Genomic DNA, 18,258 nt, shown 5'->3' on the forward strand with positions numbered 1-18,258 from the left:
TTGTCAGGTCCCTGCAAATGCTTCCAGAACTGGTAGATTTAGGGAAGCACTTCAGGTTTTTTTTTCCTTTTGTGGATATATATTACTCTTTAAACAGTGCTCTGTTCAAAACTTGTATTAGTAAAATATACATCCTGTTCTCAGTGGAACATAAACAGTCCTTAAAATACCTTTAGGTAGGTGCATAGGTGGGGGTTTTGGTTTTGTTTTGGTTTGGGGTTTTTTCCATCTTATTAATTCTGTCAGTCTGCCTGTTAACGTAGGAACTTAGATATAGACTTGTACGCATTTGACTGAATCCTCTTTATCAGAGCAGATGTCTTTCTAAGACCCAGATCTGTTATTTTAACTCAAGATAAATTATTAGTGATGGCTAGTAGAAAAGTGTATTTAGTTACAGCATGTGTAATAGTTCTGCTGGAACAGTTTTGTACATTGTGGATAGTCATTCATTACAATGTAACTGAAAATCTGTGGTAGAGTAACTAGATAAACATGTCCTTTACATTGGGAAATGGTGGTTTAAGGGCTTAATGATGGGATTAAGACTTTCTTTGTCAATGTCTCAGCGCTTTGCTGAGCTAGAGACATTACGTGGCCTCCACTTGGATTTAGAGTAACAAAGCCTTATGGTGTGTTAGATGCAGCATGAGGGTCTCGTTCTGCTTTTTGGTTTTGCTTTTTGTAGAAATCACTTGTACAACTGGTACAAATTGGTTGATGGCAGGCTGTTTGGTTGGGTTGGGTTTGTTTCCTCTACGTGGATCCTGTAAGTGAATGGGTTCAGGAACAGACTGAGCTGAACCATCTCTCATGAGGTCCTGCTCTGTAGCAAGGCATTTGTATAATACTTTGAAACTTTAATTATTAATGCTTCATCTGCAGTTCCTGGCACAAGCAAAATAGCTTCTTTGCTAGTGTTGGGGGGGGTGGTTTTTAAAGAAATGAGATTTATGTTGTAGGATTGTAGTGTCCAATCTGTAGCTTCTGTTCCTTTGAGATAACAATTCAGAAGTACTGCATTGAAACAAACTAGTAGTGCCATTAGTTAACAAAATGCTTTGGGCCTGTCCTTACAATAACATTGTGTCTGATCAGGTTGTTTGTTTGAACTGCAGCAATATCATTACGTTACAGTGGCAATTCTGCACCATTTTTATTGCTGCCATTTTACAGTTGCTGGTTGCTTACCGTTTGACAGCTCAGCAGTGAGTTGAACTACTTGCATGACAGTCTGGGCAGGCATCCCGTGTAGCAAAGTTCTGCTCTGTGGGTTTTCTCATGGAGCTTTGTGGGGTGCTTTCTCGAATCCAGGAATTCTGTGATTGCGTGTCAAACTAACACAGTTTTTGTGGCATCCGTCAACTTTGCCAGTGCAACTTCTGGCAGCTGGTGAGGAGGATATGGTTGAATTCTGTGGGCAGACACTAATATGATCAGGATAGTAGTGTGCAGTTGGAGGCTTCTCTTCAGGTAAATGGACCAGCTCTGCTGGGAATTCTGCTGTTGTACTGTGGGTAATAGAAGAGGCTGAAATCAAGCTATTCAGGCTAATGCATTTAACCTCACAAATAAGGTGAATTGGGAGAATTCGTGTGATCAGTTACTATGGCTCGGTTGTGAGACCACCAGCTGTGGGTAGTAGTGATCTGATTGTTGTTTAAGAGTTGGCTACACCTACTATTTTTCTTGATATTAGGTATAAGTGCAGTTTCCTATACTGTGTATCAGCATTATGCACACTTTGGCCGTAGTTCCTATTTGCTGGAATGTGATGCACAGAGCACTTCTGGAGTCGATGCACAGTGATGGCAAAACTGTGCTCTCATCAGTGTAGTTTGTCACTTCTACTGGGCAACCTGGGAAAAACCAGGAATATTGGCACAAGTGTATTTTGTTAGGACAACTGCATCTATACTAAAGGCCTGCGTTATTTTATTATAGGTATATAGATAGCTGTTAGGTACCAAATAAGAAATGATTGACTGGGAAGGGCTGGGATATCAAAGGTTAATAGATGCAGATTTTTCCTGTTCTTTTTCTGTGCTATAAAGAAAGGTTGACATGTGGCAGAGGATTTGCTCTGGCCCATTAGGCAGATCAGGAGAACTGGGCTATGTTGGTAAAAACCTTAACGTGGGCAGGACTAAATTAGTTAGCTTTTTCTGCCTTCAATTCCAGTGGATTTCTTTAAGCCTTATTTTTTCTGGAGATCTACTGGTTTTTAAATGACAGAGAATTTCTGACTTGTTCTTTAAATAAGTACAGATCAGAGAGCTTGAATCAGAAGCCTATAATATCTGTTTCATGGCTACAGTGTTATGTATGGCAGTGCTGAAGCAAACTGGTTTTTCTGTTGAGCTTTTCCCAGCATTTGCTATCTTGCAACATGGCAGCAGGGCTCATAGATGTGAAGAACACATTAACGTGAAAATGAAAGTGGCAGAACTAGTGCTGTTGCTGTTGAGAAGAACCAGGGGGACAGCTTTCTACTAGCTTTCCACAATTGTTATTAGTGTCACGGAATACAATAGGCAGCAGATCTATAGCCAGGAGAAGGCATAATTAAGTCTGCAGTACCAAGGTGCTAATAGATTGTATCAAAGTCCTGAGATAAATCACAGGGATAATGTGAGCCTCTGTTAGTGTGGTAGAAGTGCTTGCAATGAGATCAGGGCAGAAAGGAGAACTTCTTATGTGGACTACTACACCAGTAGTAGTTTCTGAGTTAGTGCTGGGCCTTAAACCTGGAGGATATTGCTCAAGTCTTGGAATATAAAAGCTGATATACCTCTTTTGTTAGCTTGTAAAAGTCAATACTCAAAGCACTGAGAGTTCACTATCACGTACAGTTTCTTTATGAAATTAAAACTAAAATACATGTCCATGAATTTTATAAATACATATGTAACACCCTTCTGTGTACTCACATTTGTTAGACTATTGAAAGGTTTTTTTCTGTTTGAAGTCCCAAATACAAACTGGCTAATTAAACAGGAAATAATGATATGGTTTAGTATGTCACTGGTGCTATAGTTTGCTTATGACCTTAGGAACTGTAAAATACATGTGTTTGAAAACTGTTAAAAGGTATATTTGGCTTGGGGGTTTGGTGCACATCACTAAGGCGCAAGGCAGGTCTGTGACATAAGTTTTAGTATGGAAAAGTTCTCGTTGGTTCATTGACCACACCATGTTCTGGAACTGGAAGGTTCGCCCTCCTGACTTGGGGCTGTTGTTCAAAGGAAGTGTCAGACATTGTCAGCTGGTACTGCTGTTGAAAATGAGCATGTGTTGTGTTGCTTTACATTTGCACAGACAGCTCTATGGTGAACAGATTTTGTTGTTAGTTTTGTTTTGGTGGTGTTTTCCCCCACACCATAAATTAGTTTTCAGCCAGATCAGGCTCACATCCAGTTCACTGTGTGGCCGTATAAAGGTTTGTGCTGGCATGTATCAGCAAATGGTCTTCGGAAGAACAAGCTGTTAGGGGAGGATAGGACTGCTGGTTCTTTAGGGTGCTTTTTTTCCCCCTGCAATGCATTTATGCAGTAAAATGTTTATCCGATTACAGGCTATTTACTCTCATCTGTGTGGCTTTGAGCTAGGGACTGTGAAAAGAGTCCAATTCTGCTGCAGATGAATATACAGATAATGAACAGACTGTGAGCTGTCTATGGCAATTCTTTTCTCCTCATTCTTCAAGCGGAAGGTCTCACAATACGCACATGACACGAAAAATCTGTCTGTCTGAAAAAGCATTAGAAATAGAATTGTTTTAGCCATCATGCGTGGATGGAAGGTGTAGTGTCATTTAGTTTGGTGTCGAAGGCTGAGAACAATGTTGAGGTTTTGTAGCAGCACGCTAGGCGAATGTGGGGATATATCACAGCTTTATTTGCTAGCTTTCCAAGGTTGCTGTTAAACCTTTTACACACATGAGGCAAGGAGGAGTTTTGAAAAATCCTAAGTCTTTTAGTTGAAAAGGCTTTGAAACAGATGGGATCAAATTTTGGAGTGAAGACCACTTACTGTGCAAATAATACTGTCCATAAAGGTAATGAAGAGTGTGAGGTATTACAGTTTGGGATGAATACATCTTCAGTTATTGAACAGTTTGGTAACTGTGAGCCATTTGAGTACTTATTAGGAAAAACCCCAAACAATGACCAGTTGAATGTTTGCAATAACGAATACCTCTGAATGTTCACATGAGCATCTATTAAAGCATCACTTAGAGGACTTTGAACTACTGTGTACAAGATTGATGCTGTGCTTCAGAGGCCCAGCCAAACTGGGGCTAGAGGCTGAAAATACAGTGCAGAAATAACAAATTTGAGGTAACAAAGTTCTCGTGGTGTTGAATCCTTTTTCAGAGTTATCAATTCTTTCTCCTTGTGCACTTTGACAAACTCTGTGTGTGTTCTCTTCGTAACTCAGCTATGGCGTTAGAATCTGGGACTTTATATTTTGTGCTGTTGGGGTGAAGGGTTATTTTTAGAATGAACAAGGGGAGTGTTTTTGGTGATTCTAGATGTTCCAAAGCTCTCTACTAACATCTGGCTTATTTGTGTAATGTGGGCAAGAAACTTTATGCCAGTCCTTAGATAAATGGAAAAAACTTGCTTAGCTGTGCCCTTCTGCCTACCTTTCTTACTCCTCTTCTGCAGGAGGAGGAACATAACCCATTTTATGATAGATTTTACAACTTACTCTGTTTTACATCACTTAAGTTATTAGATATGAGATTGCAATTGTTCTTTCATCATTGTGATGCAGATTATCACTTGGATTTTTAAGTAACATAAGCCTGCAAAACTAGTGTTGAGAATTCAGGAGGAATGCAAACTGACTGTCTGGCTTGTTGCTTTTTACAAGCCTAATATGTAAAACCATTCGCTGCTTTTCTACTTCATGTGTTTATTTGTATGAGAAGATTTTGCACAACAATGAAGTGGAATGTGCTTTAAGAGGATGTTCCCTTTATAGACAGACCTGCATATGACATGACAAGATTATTTCTTCCCTAATTCTCAATTCACATAGGCTAAAATTATAAGACAAATGATGGCAAAGAAGTGACAGCTTTTCTTTAGACTGAAAGACAAAAGGATGTTATGAACCTCTGAAGTTGTAGGGAGACGTGCCGCTGACAACCTGTCTGGAGCACATGGGGAACAACGTGGGCATAATGGGGAGACAGAATACAGGAAACTAGATTCTAGCAAAAGCTTCTGGAAGACAGAGTCAAAGATTTGTATTGAAAAGTACCCCAAAAAGCATACTACAGATCTACAGAGCTTTTTAAACCCAGCAGGGCCTTTTTGTAGGACATGTTCTAAACTTAGTGGCAGCAGTAGAAAAGTACTGTAAATCGTACATGCCTGACTACTAGTGTAGCATTCTTGAACTGCTGCCCATTTAGGACTCGGCAATCTCCTTTAATGGAAGCATGTTTTCCTCAATATCTGAGTTTGTTTGTTGCTTATTTATAAGCTCATACGAAGCTGGTGTTTTAGGCTGAGAATGGCTGAATGTTAAAAGTTGTCGTTTGCACGTTATAATATCTGCATAATTAGAGATCCTCGGGAAGATTATTTACATCTTGTTCTTGAAACTTAACCCATTATTTAATGCTGTTTTCTTCAAGCTGCTGGGATTTGTGGGTTGGGTGTCTCGTCTCCTGAAGAGATGGCTGTTAAAATTTAAACCAGAAGTATTTTAACATTAGAACAAACTAATTTATTTCAGAGGGGGTTTTTTAATTGTTATTCCCTACTTCTTTATTCATGCCAGTAAGTCCGACTCAAATTAACTATTCATCTGTTGGGAGAAAACTAATCAGTTTTAACTCTTCTTCTTTATCAGGCCAGTTCAAACATGATTCCTCATCCCATAAGTCACTTCACAAAGTAATATCTAAATCTGACTTCCTTCCTTTTCATTTTGTGTGTGCTCTTTTCAAATGAAGTTAGTATCCATGGCAAAGTACATGGCGTTCAGCAGCAGCAGCTCATTTTTGTTTGGGGGGGTTCTTGAATTCTGCCTTTTGTTGTAACATACTGCAAAATGCAGAAACAATTTGATTGTTAAATTGTTTCAAGAATTGCTGTTCACCTGCATTAGGATTCTGTACAAGAGAGTGAATCTATTAAAGTTACTTTAATTAAAATTTTATGACAGATTAAAAAAGAAGGAAATCCTTATAATTTTTTTAAGTGCAGGAGGAAAAAGAGCATTGGTCTGCTGCAGTGATCCAGTATCATCTTCTGTTCTTCAGGTTAGCAGCCAGCCAGCACTAATATGAAAGTGCTCTTTTCTGAAGTGTTTCTTTTTGATGGGAGTAACTTGGTGGCACTGTCAGAGCAGCAGCTGCCCTGCATGTGGGAATTGGTTTCTTTTGACTTCAATTTGATTCTGGAACCAGGTGACCTTGGGTATGAAAGAAAGCCAAGAGAGATGCGAGTTCTGCAAGTGGTCCCTCATTTTTCTAACTCTTTCCTTTCTAGAATAGACAACACTTTGGGTTTTTTTTATGGACTCAAAAGTAACGTCTCATTTCTTTAGCATATGTCTGCCTTCCCATCTGTTGCATTTACTTAATTTGCTGTCATTGTAAGGTTTACACAGTACTTCAAGTAAACAGATACTCAAAAACTTAACTACAGGCATCCATGTTCTGAATTTATTCACATTCATTTTCTAAACTATGCAGCTGAATTCTTTTCTTCTCCATCTAGCATGTAGTATTCTCTGCAGATTTCCTTCACTAATTTTTGTCTTGCACTTTGCTAACCATATAGCTGGTCAGATGTTTCTAATTACTTTTATGACTTTTTCCACTGTTATAATGTCTGCTGTCCTGCAGTATTTAAGTGTTTCTTTATCACAGTGAATATATGTGAAGCTTAGTTACATAGTCAAGTACATCCACTGGCAATTCCTGCAAGTCTGAGCTCCAGCAGCAATGAGCATTTTGGTGGCATATACTGGGAATGATCAGAGGTGCCAACTCCTTTCTCAGGGTTAGCAGAAGGAGAAGGGAAGAGCTGGCTGTGGTTCTGGCATCTTCAGGAAATGGGGAGAACCTGTGTCTAGGCAGAAGCATTGGCTGTACCCCCAAATGTTTATAATAATGCCAGTTCATTGCATTCTGGCTAGTAGGAAAGATGTGAAAAAGCAACCAGTAGTAGTCAGAGAAGCGTAGTTGAGGGGCTGCTGGCCTGAGCTAAATATAGTATCTTATTTTGGAAGATGGTGTGGACAGATTTGAGACTGTACTTTATTTTTGTGTAGTTCAATTTCCTTTTTTATTGCAGAGACTGCTTTTTATTTTTCTCCTGTGACTCTTGACATCTTTAATAGAATGCTTGAGAGAGCCTCAAAACACACTTGCACACCCTTTCAAATGCAGCTAGGAAGTAGCCTCGACCTCCTAAAATTCAAGTCAGAATATGCTGATCTCTTTGATCAGATACAAGCAGTCTTCTTGCTGGTATTTTTCAGTCAAAAGTTAGTTTGTAGATTTTTTTTCATCTCCTAAAGATGACATGCTTTAGATTTAGATAGCTCATTATAGAGGAATACATAGTAGATACTCTTGGGAATGCAACAGGTTAAACTTCAACCATAAATAGCTTCTGACTGCAGTAATTTCTTTCTTTAGCTTGAAGGACTTCTTCATGAAGGTTTTGCTGAATGTCAAATCTAGAGTATTTTGTGGCTCTTGGTTATTAATAAAGCAGAATATTCTACTTTGGTTTAACATAATTTTGATGCTATGGTTTTGATAACCAACTAAAGGTTTTTCTCAGGCTGCTAGATAACTAATATGCTTCTGAACTGCAATGAAGGGGAAAACTTTTAGCCTTGAAGAAGAGCCATGTGCATATCAAAATCATTACATTGGAATATTGGCAACAAACATTCCTAGAATGTTGGGGGTTTTTAATTGTAAGTGTGTGTGAAAACTACTCTGTTTATGTGCCCTGTAAAATAGGGTGAGGCTTTTGATATTAAGGAACTGATCAATTTAGAATAAACAGAGGTTAAATAGTACGTTCAAGATTCCATTCTCATGATTAGTGCTGGAAAACACATCGAATGCATGTGTAATCTTACCCACTCTGAAAAAGGAAGGGCATTGATATCACTCACAAGTATGCTTCATTGTGGGATTTCTGAACACTCAGCAGTACAAAAATGCACCATATCATTCCTCTAGTTGAATGCAATTATAAGGTGAGAACTTCTTGCCATTATTATGTAAACTTGGGTTTAGAGAATATCCATTAAGATTTACTTTTATAGGCACATCTATAGATGATGCATTGGAAAGCTGCTGTTTTGTGCTGCTTTATTTCTGTTATGTTACAGATCTCATTGGTGTATTGGTTATCGGGAAAATGATGCTTCCCATTTTCAATTTAGCTGATATTGAAACTGAGCTGGTAACAAGAGCTAGATGGAGGGAGAGTCCTACACAAATATACATGCAGAAGAGGAAAGAGTTTGCTTGGGAGATGGTACTGAGACTGAGTATAAAGAATTAAACTTGTTAAATGACCAATGAGAAATCCTTCAGTTAAAATCCTAGACTTTTATTAAACACTTCTCACTGTCAACTTCATCTAAATGTCAGAGGTTCGGTTTGGGTGGTAAGAAGGTAGATTTGGATGGCTGTACTGCAGGTCAGTGGGGGATCAGGGCTCCTGCAAGCAAAGAAAATATCGATAGTTTCTAAAACCAAAACTTTGAGCAGATTTATGTTTTGAAATGTCAAGGTTTAAAGAATATTTTTGTAGTCCCCATAATCAGTAAGTGAAATCACGTGCCTCTTTTTCACTACTATTGCTTTTAAAGCAGTCAAGTCAGGATATGTTTTTTTTGCTTGTGTTGTAGGTTAGGATGGGCTTCTGTTTCTGCATGACTTCACAAATACCTAGGGAATTCTTAAATAGAAAATGGATATTAAAAGCCAGTGAAAATTACTCTACCGTATTTCAAGGGTCAGAGAAAGAAGGGTTGCAAAAACACTCTTCAGATGTACCACAGCATACATCAGTGATGCTCTGTACAAGTCTTGGACAAATGGGGATGTGAAGTAATGCTTCTATAAATAACTGTGTGTTCATCTATAAACTTTTACTGGAAAGGCATGGAATGAGATGCCTGCATCTCTGCAAGTGGAATTTTGGGTGTGGCAGTACTTATCCCTATCGTGAAAAGTCATCTTTTCTACTGACCACCTGTAAAGATGAAGAGAGGGTTTAAGGAAGACTTCCCATCCTCCTTTTTTACTGCTGGAGGCACAAACAGGAGCAGCGTTTCCAGCCAGTTGGAGTACAGGGTGTGAACTTAAGTAACTTCAGATATAATAGCCAGAACTAACGTGAAAGAGTTCTCAATCCTGCAGTATAAAGACCAAGTTCTCTGGTATAAATACAAACATACATCCCTTTTCTATACTAACAGATTCGGCTACCCATAAGCTGTGGTGAAGGCGCTGTTGCACAGTCCTAGAAAGCAAAAAAATCTGGTTCCTTCACCAAGATCTAGTATTTAGCCACTTGGCCCGTTGCCTCATAAAACAGATGTTGGTATTATCTCTGATACGACTTGCTGCATTTCTAATGTACAAAATAGTTGGCTGCTAAAGCAGATGGCTTAATTAAAGTGGAATGTAGACTCTCAGCTCTTCCATTAGTTTTGCAATGGCTAAAAATAGCTCCTGTAAAATATAGTAAAGTTAAATGGACTGCATATCAGTTGTCTGTGCTGAGAGCTGGAATTGCCAGAAACAGAGATTTTGGTTTTTTCCAATTCACAATTACCCATCCCAGAAATGGAGATTCTCATACATGGGCAAGTTTTTTGTGTTTTTCAGATTAAAGAAGTGAATGTATTGTTCTTTAACAGTGTCCTGGCACTTGTCTGTGTTACTGAGGAACTCCTGTTTGCTACTGAGGAGTTCTTTTACATCATTCTAATAATTTAAAATCTTTAACCTACACTGAACAAACAGAGAAGTCCCAAATGGTACTGACTTGTTTTTGTAGTAAGGTGTGTTAGCATTCTTCCCTTGTGGTTTAGTTAGAGTGTGTAACACTTTAAGTACCACAGACTACAGAGGGAGCAATAGCTGATACTGTAATTTATGGATGAGCAGAATGGTCAATCTGTTACATTATTTGAGATGGATAATAATGCATTTTAATTAGATAACAGTAGCTATTATCTAATTCCTTTTTATCACAATAGAAGAAAACCTCCTTACAGATGGGAGTGGATCTGTTTGTCATTAAGTGTTAATAACTGGGGCTTGGGTTCCTTGGGGTTTTATATTCCTGTGTAGTGACTGAAACCTCTTCACAAGCAGAAATTATGCCTATAATATATAGTTATATATTGTATTATTATATATATAATTGTTTATCTTAATATTAACATTGCAGCCACTGAAAATGTATAGTTGCAATGTTAACTTTACATGAAGGTAAGTGTTTTCTGGATGCACGCCCAGTAAACTATCACCTTTGTACTGTGTGCATTGTATTTGAGGAGGAGTTATCAAAGTCATAAGGCATGATTGTGACTCATGTCTGTTGACTGACCTTTTTACCTTCGAAATTCTCTTCTACCAAATTAAACATCATATCCTGTAGCTTGGATAATATAGTAGTTACTATTTTTTTTCCAACGTTTTGAGCTGTATGTGTAATATTATTCTGCTCTGAATGTTAGACAAAATTAGGTAAGCATTTTATATGAAAAATCCCAAACAAACAATAGAAGTATTTATATTGGGATTACATAAACCCAAATTATACTAACTCTGTGTAGCAGCAGAAATGCTTTATTCTAGGTGTTTGCTTTAACACACACTTTAACAGATGCCTTACTAGTTATGTTTTATTTGGGGAAGGGGGAGAGTGTTCATCTGTCATGGACAGATACAGTTTCTATATTACTGGTACTTAGAGGCAAATTCTCCACACATTTGCATGACCTTAGTTTTATCTGAAATAGTTCTGTTTCTTCAGTAAGTTCTGTTGGACTTCAAGCATTTCAGAGCAGTAAAACAACTGCCTGCACCAAACTTGAGCTTAATGTAACTGCAGAGATATCAATCAAGTCAAACTGAGACAAGAATTTCCCCCAAAACCCCCTTGGTTTAGTCTGTAACAGTCATTCAAAATGAGTGTATTAATTTCTAAAAGAAATGGATACATCATACCCATATGTAGTATTTGGCAAGAATATTAAAATATACACTTTAAAAGTATGTACTTTATATATGCAAGAAATAATTGTAGGCCATTAGGATGGTGGTGTTTATATACTTACATGGTACAGAAAATGACACTGTTTCCATGATGAAAACAGTAACTCCAGGTTCATTTGAAAGTGTTTAAAATAACAAACAAACAAAACAACCCCCAAACCTAAATCCCTTTCACTGCTTACTTTTTACTATCAATTCTAAACTGTAAGGGTTTGGTTGGTTTGGTTCGTTGGTTTGGTTTTTTCCAAAGCAGCCTCAATCTGTCAGACACACAAAAAGAGTGATTTTGCTGCTATTTACCAGTCTTTACATTTGTATTTGTTTAAGAATTTTTCCCCAAGTATGTCTCAAAAGAAGGCAGAATTTTCCAGATCAAATTTGGGAAATGCAGAACAGGTCTGTGCCTGGAATTCCTGTGTTGGCAGTAGCATATATGACAATACATGCGTGTTGATTTTCACTGCCCAGTCCAGCATGTTAAATGTACAGCTCCAGATCAGAATCTGTGACTAAGGGACTTCTTTTCTTAAAATAACTTCTTCTTTGAGCTTGCTTCTCTTTAACTTATTGAACTGTTATTTAATCCACTCGGTTTTCCTCATCTTTTAAATGGGAGTATGTGTATTTATCACATTCTGAATACATGCTATGATAATGTTACAGGAATTAGAAATTATCATTTCAATATGATAATGTTTTAGGAATTAGATGAGGAAATTATCATTTCAGTGCTTGTACTGCATGCATCTAGATGAGAGTGCATTTTAGTGGGAATTCAGTCTTCTTGGCACAGTTCTATGATACATCGTTATTGGAGATACTTCCAGCATGCAGTATGGAATTAACACTTCATAAAATCTTTTTCCCTGTATCTTGAAAGAGCTTGTTTATATTTTTGGCATTTAATAGAGCTTCTACTCCTGTGTGTGGTCGGCTTGAAACCATGTTAATTATGTAGGATGCAGTTTTCTTCCGAGTATGTGTTCTGCTACTTTATCTTAAACTAACTCGGTTACTGTAGCACCACTGATAAACATTGGTACTTCAAATGAACTTAAAAATGAGAAGCTAAATTAAAACTAAGCGGGGTTTCATAAAGAATGGAGGAGAGGTTTTGTTATGGGCATAATTTCATATGCTGACCTTGCTCCTGGTCAAGTCAAAGTTGTGACAGTAGCCCCCATTCATCGCAGCGCGGATTTGTGCTGTTTCTTCAGCACATCTGGAACTAGGGAGGGTAAGGGTTGTTTCCACTGTGCTGGGGTCTGTTGGAATTTTTTGGCTGGGAGTAGGAACTCCAAGTTATAGATAAAAGTTTGGAAACTACTGAAGTGTCTGTACCATGCCTGTTGCCAGAATATGTAGTCACGCTTCTTGGATATTCAGCCATCTGCTGATCTCAGATTCAGGTGCTTGTTGCTTGTGCTGTGCCATAGCCTCAGTCAAGATCACAAGAAAGGTGACTTGGGAGTTAATTTAATGTTGTATTTCTTTGGAAGCCTTCTCACAGGTCCTTCTCCTCGCATAAAATCATCAGGAGCTGCTAAAATGAGAAGCAGCTGAAGGCAGCAGTTCTTTAAGTGGTTTCCCTCTCTTCCATGGTGAGGAAATCCCTATCTCTTATGCCCCTTTCTATAATCGCTTTTGGCACAGCACTGCACTGACACAACTTCCAGTGCTGTAAACAAGGCTGCTGCTGTTGGAGCACCTTCTGGAGCGGGGGGAGCATGCTCTTTGTGTTAGTAAACGCTGGCCTAATCAGGGATTGTTTGTGGCTGGATGCCTAGGTCTTAGCAAGGAATCCCCAGGGAATTTCATTACCGGTTTAGGTGCGATGTTCTGGCTGAGGCAGGACACACAGCTTTTCATCCAGGTGCTGCAGCCCAAAACAAGCATTCCTCCTGAAGTATTCATATGTTGCCCTCTGGGTCAATAGCTGACACTGGGAGAGAGGGGACCACAGACTGAGGACTGTGGGTTGGACATCCCTAGTTTAAGGAACACTTTTCCATTCTATTTTTTGTCTATTTCCTCTCTTGTAGGTGCCAGAATTCCAGACTTGAACCCCATTTAATATCCTACTTGAATCCATGCACATATAATGCAATGCACTATGGCTATTTGTGCCTTAAACAGCTCTTGTTACAAAGCAGAGAGCTGTGACTTAGATTAAGTTTAAATCCTGATTTGTGACATGTTAGCACAGCAAACTAATGCCAAAATCTATTAAGCCTCCAAGGTTTTTTTTGTTCTTGACATTGGGTGAGTGCTGAGATCTTGACCACAATCACATTTGCTTCTGGGCAGGAGGAAATAGTCCATGTAGTTCCAGTAATCCAGACAAGCCGTCACATCTGGTTTTATGAATGACTTCGGGGGGGGAAGGGAAGTTTGCAATTGATTAACATTGTTCTTAAAATCAAAGCCTACTCTGGTTTCAGGAATTACTGTGGAGAGCTTCAGGGACTTTGGCAGTTAGCTGAGGAAAACAACTGCTTTTTTTTCCCCTCAATTCTTCTATTTTGCTTTTTTATTCCTAAAAGAATATTGAGAAAATGATACTAAAAGACAGAATAGTTCCAAATCTGTGTTTCCAGTTCTTCAAACTACAATGAAAAATTAATAACCATTTAGTCTGTCTGGGTTTATATTTTGAATTAGTATGCTTATATCGAATAGCAAAGCATTCTTTACTATACTTGTCAAAAAGGTTTTCTTATGTTTTTGTCTATTATCCATTGAAATGGTTGCTAATATCCAAGAGCATATAGAAATGGATGTTAATAGCTTTAGGAAAAAATACACAGTGTTTTACTGTGAGTTTTGATGTGGGGTTTTTTGTTGTTTTGGCCTTTTCCTAAAGGCAGGTTGAGTGTGTGCTAGTAACACATCAGTGCAAAGTGTAAGTAACGTTGTGCATGAGTGCCCATCAGCTGTTAAACATGCTGGAGTTTAAGGCTCCACTTCCCATTCTATAACAATTAGCACCAGAATTCAGCAATCTGAATTCTTACCCTGTACAAGATTCTCTATGGTGAATACATGGTATAACAGAGTACAGCTGTACTGTGCTCTTAGGAGCAAGTCTTTGGGAGTTATTAATGGCCAGGATTTTAGTGTTATCTTTTTCTTCTAAGAGGTGGCAATTTGAGAATCTCATTTTGAATTGGAAGTCGTTTAGTTTACACAGCTTAAGGAGATCCTCTGATACGTTCAGCTTCATGGTACTCTCTTCTTCATATATTCAGCTTCATGGTACTCTCTTTTTCTACATATTCAGCAGTACCACTTCCATCGCTCATCAGTTTAAGTGTTTTATCCTTACATGGGATATGCAGTTGGTAGATGCAGTTGGGCAAGGCACCTGCCTCACAGATGATCTGGTCAGGATTGACCTGAGGAAAAAGTGTGGGGCCCCCGTGGGTTTTCATAAACAACATTACTACTCTCTTTGACCACATCAGCCAGAATAGACTGTGTGTTACTAAAAGACATGCTTGGACCACTACCCATTATTTTCAGCAATTATACTTAAAACATTTCCCAGGAGTACAGAAATTGAAGGCTGGCATCTTGAATTCATCTCTGTAAATAGATAGTCTTGGAGCCAGCAATCAAAGTGAGGTTGAGTCATTAGGCCGTTGCAGAAAGGAAAGCTGTATATGTGGGTTCCTTTTTCTTTCTTTTCTTTAAGCAGTACTATCTAATTTGTGGTCCTTGTTAGTTTATTGTAGTAAACATAGCCTCAGTTTCATTACATGCTGAGATGTTTCCGAAATCTCCAGCCTGGCTCATAAACATGTATTTTCCCATTGCAAAGAAGCATGCACCACTGCCTCTAATCTCTTTCCATAGAGCCCAGAAGCAGGTTGTTAGGAGGAGCAGCAGTGGGTGCTGGCTGCCCTCTTCTGCTGCTGGGGCAAAGAACTGGGTCAGCAGCAGCCTGCTGTGGTGTGAGGGATGCTATGCACCCAACAAAGATGGGCTCCTCTCTTCTGTCAAAAGCAGTCAAAACACCACCAGAATTATAAAAGACACTGAGAATCAGTAACTGGCTGCCCATCCTGTTGTCTTTTAAAGCAGTGAGGCCTGCTCTCTGTTTTGCCAGCAGGAGTGGTTTAGTCATTGTCTGCTTCAGAGCATCTCCACTCTTGAGATATTTGATGTTAAATGTTTCTGGGAGGGAGAGTAGAGGAAGTGGCTGTGCAAAATCCATTGATGGTTTCTTGGCATAGAGAGCGTGAGTGATTTCTTCTGTCTTTGCAACCTGTCTGCTTGAGCAGTGCAAAGGAAAGGACCTGGCCCCTGCCTCCAACTGTTGTTTCTTTTGACATACTTAATTTTCAGGTTGAGGGGCCAGAACACCTAAGTCCAAATGGATGTGAGGCTCAGCCTGGGACAGAGTTTATCCAAATGGGAAAACTAAATTTTTTTGGAAGAATATGCAGCTCTAACAAGAGACTTGTAATAGGCTGTCATCAAATAAAGCTGGAATATCCTGTGATTTAAGTCATTTCTCACTGTGGAAGTAGAATTTGAACTTGGCATATTGGGAGATGCTTTTCTTAAAGGAAGATATCCTACCTCACGTTTCTCACTCAACTGTCAGATTTTGTGTCCAGTTGTGTCCATCAGTTTTAAAATGGACCACTGCTGAGGCTGCTTGTCTCTCCAGCATAAGGGTCTGTCTCAAACCTTTGTTCCATCCCAGCAGCAGAACGTGTCAGCACAGGAGCAGATCAACTTTGCTTGCAGAACGTGCTCTTGCTCTGCATTCCCGGTGACCTTCAGGGTCACGGAGTGCACGGTGTCCTCCTTGGAAGGCAGCTTATTTCACCTTTGTGCCAGGTGACACATCTAGGTAACTAGGTGACAGAACACTTTTAGTTCAGAAGTATAATTAGAGAGACAGGAGTATCGCCCGTGGCTTTTGGGGGCAGTTAAAGGTGAATGCTGAAATGCACAGGCAACGTGACCAGTGTTAGCATCCCCACCAGTGACCTCGTAGCTGTCTCAGCAGCAGATTGACTCTGTATCCTGAATCCCTAAGTCCAAAGATGCTGCTGAGACTGCTCAAGCTGAGGAGAACTTTTAACTTGACTACTGGATATTTGGAATGCAAATTACTAATGACCATGGAGATCTAATTTAATTGAAGACTTGTTAGACACTGTATCTGGAACAAGGGCTCCAAAAACCTGTTTGTGGAAGAACATAACATCCCTTTAACAGGTGGGGTGTAGGGCTTGTAAAGGGATAAAACCCTCCCCCATTGAACATATGGCTTTGTCAATAGAAAAACAATTAACTGAAGTGTCTTTGGGAAATCCTAGTCCAGAATAATTCTGAATTATTTATATTTTAATTACACTGTTCTGTTTGGGAAGTTTACACTCTTGGCATAATTTTAGCATACTGCAGGTGCTATTGGAATACAGAACAAAGGTTTTCTTCCAGATTTGGGGCTTGTTTTTCCCTTTTTTGGTGTTTTTCTTATTGATTTATGGTTGGTTTTTTGTTGGGGGGGTGGTGGTTTGGTTTGGGTTTTGTCTTTTGGGAGTTTTGTTTCCTACACTCACTGCTAGTCTTTCTCTTGTGAACTTTGTGAAGTGTAATATCATGCTTAGAAGGAGGTAGATGATGATTTTATTTCTAGGAAGCTTGCAGAACAAGTGCAAAGGATTATGGTTTAAAATACAGACTTTTTATTCACAAACACTGTTTTGATCTGTTTTTAAGGGCTAAATAGTAGTATACTAATCTTGAAGCTCTTTTTTATATCCTAAATTTTTGTGTTTGACAAACAGGGAAATCAAAGATGTGAATCTAATTTGGATATCCTTAGTTTGCTGTGTAGTTGTTGTATTAATTTATTCTCAGCTTCAGTTTTTTCTCAAAAGAAACAATTCAACACGTGGTGGTTGGATTCCCTCGCTATGGATATGAACCTTAGTACTAGTTGCTCATCACTATTGATTATTCTTTAGGAAAAAGATGTTGATTCTTTTTATAGGCCTATATATGGAAGCAGTGTCATGTATTTCCCAGTACAGCTATTAATAGGCTTTCTACATCTGCATAATAAATCATTTATTTTAATGTGCACTGACAGAAATGTACTTGCAGGAATCAAAAGTGCACTTTAAGTATCAATTTGCATTACCCCCCCCCCCTTTTGTTTCTTACTCAGTTTGTCATTTCTGAATTGCATGTTTGTAATCTCTGATAGACACATTCTGTGGCAGGATAGAGATTCTGACTGCTTTTGGCCTATCAGAGTCTTTGAGTTGTGAACTTGTTCTACTACAGGTAGCAGCTATAGGTAGAAATCTTTTAATAAGAGGGGTTTGAAGATGATTTAGTACACTTGTAAAATTATAGTTGAGGACTGTTAGATTGGATCTTGCTTCTGGAAGGCAGCATCACTGGAATGTGCACAGATTGAAATAGTTTGACCAGCGTTACCTGTTGACATGTACAGCCCAGGCACAACTGTCATGATCCCCATTTCCCCAAATTCTTTTGAAAACAAACAAGTCACTGTGGGCCGTATCTAGAGATGATGTGTTCTGGGACATTCTCACAGTTTATTACCCTGATGCTGTGTTTCTTGAGTTCCTTCCTGAATGTTTCCTTCTACAGTGTTCTCTGCTGTACTATTGGTGTTTCCAACAGGAAATAGTGATGAGACCTAATTTTACACACACAACTTCCAAATTTTTAATCATCCCTGCAAATACCTTCGTGTTCACCCAAATATTTCAGAAGTGTAGGCAATTTCTTCATTGTGTTCAAGAAAAACTATTGGAATTTTGGTCTTTTGGGTAGATGCATGCAGATCAGGCCCCACATTTACTAAATACATCCTGAATTATGACTGGATCAGATTCTAAGTTCAGGAGAGCCCTCCTGTGACCTTCACTCACTTAGCTCTAGCTAAGACTGCTTGAATAGCACCTAGTGTCTATGTATAA

At 38.8% G+C, this 18,258-nt stretch overlaps 1 protein-coding gene across 2 annotated transcripts in view; it reads left to right on the plus strand.

Annotated features, from left to right (window-relative positions):
* The window catches only part of PKN2 (protein kinase N2), a 49,930-nt gene that overhangs the window by 4,691 nt on the left and 26,981 nt on the right, over positions 1-18,258 (plus strand). The window lies entirely within an intron of this gene.

This window comes from Strigops habroptila, chromosome 8, assembly GCF_004027225.2.
Source record: "Strigops habroptila isolate Jane chromosome 8, bStrHab1.2.pri, whole genome shotgun sequence".
NCBI classification, from domain to species: domain Eukaryota; kingdom Metazoa; phylum Chordata; class Aves; order Psittaciformes; family Psittacidae; genus Strigops; species Strigops habroptila.